Source organism: Morone saxatilis, unplaced genomic scaffold, assembly GCF_004916995.1.
Source record: "Morone saxatilis isolate NCDOM2014 unplaced genomic scaffold, NCSU_SB_2.0 Contig5, whole genome shotgun sequence".
NCBI lineage: Eukaryota > Metazoa > Chordata > Actinopteri > Moronidae > Morone > Morone saxatilis.
The window spans coordinates 16,770,414-16,771,530 of NW_023340095.1; positions in this window are offsets into that span (position 1 = coordinate 16,770,414).

Consider the following 1,117-nt stretch of genomic DNA (forward strand, 5'->3'; position numbering starts at 1 on the left):
TTTACTTCCTATTTACTTCCTCTTCTTCTTCTTCTAATCTATTCCCGGCAGGCTTCACGCTACAAGGCGTACTGCTGCCCTCCGTCGTAATTCAATCAACATCACTTCTGTTTAAATGTTGTAAAGTAGTAAAGTAAAGTGAAGTAAAGTGAAGTAAAGTCCGGTTCAACCCCCAAAAAAACTCCAGATAACATTTTTATTATATTATTAAATGATTCCCAATCCCTGCTGTTCCCAGACAAAGAGGAGAGGACATATACTCATCATGAGCTGCTCACTGTGGTTGAATTCAGAGATTATGACACCAGGATCAACATTAGAGGGCGTCTCACTGCTGTATAACGCGACACATCTGAAGAATACTGTAAATATCTGCTTTTATTTCTCAGGTTGAAGGTTCAGTGCAGCCTGGAGCAGATGTACTCACAGGTTTATAAAAACAAATCCAGTTTAAAACTCTAATTATGGGCTGGGCTCGGTCTTCCACTGTAATCACAAGATCGAGAAGGATGCTCTTAATATTTGGAAACAGTAAATGTACTGTCTAATAGTGTTAATACAGAGCAAGTCATTCATTTAGTCTTTATATTCTCTTGCGATGGTTCCTGATATACTGGACAATTAAAGCTGAAAACTGGCATTTAGTTACTACTTTAAAGAAAGGACAAATTGTATTTCACATGTGAAATATAAAATAACAATATGTGTAGGCTATTTGAGTGAAATACTATTTATATTCTGACAAAATGCTATGCCTATGTGAATGAATTTTCTTTATTTCTCATTGTGAAATGGTATCATGTGTGCTTTAGTGTAAAGGTTGAGTTCCGGTAATGTAATGTGACAAACATGAGTAGATTGTTTTGGTTATTTATTTAATAGTAATAACATATGTAAATGCAGTTAGCTGTAGTCTCTGGACAGATATCACACACAGACAGAATATGTAATTCTGTTAGAAATGTAAAATATATAATTAAAACACAAGGACATGTGCATGCAGTGTAACAGGAAAAATGTAATGTTACCAGAGATAAGATGTGTTATACAGGGCGTTATTATTCTACACTGACTGGTACGTTCTGCAGCACAGAAACATACAATACAGAGAGCAACA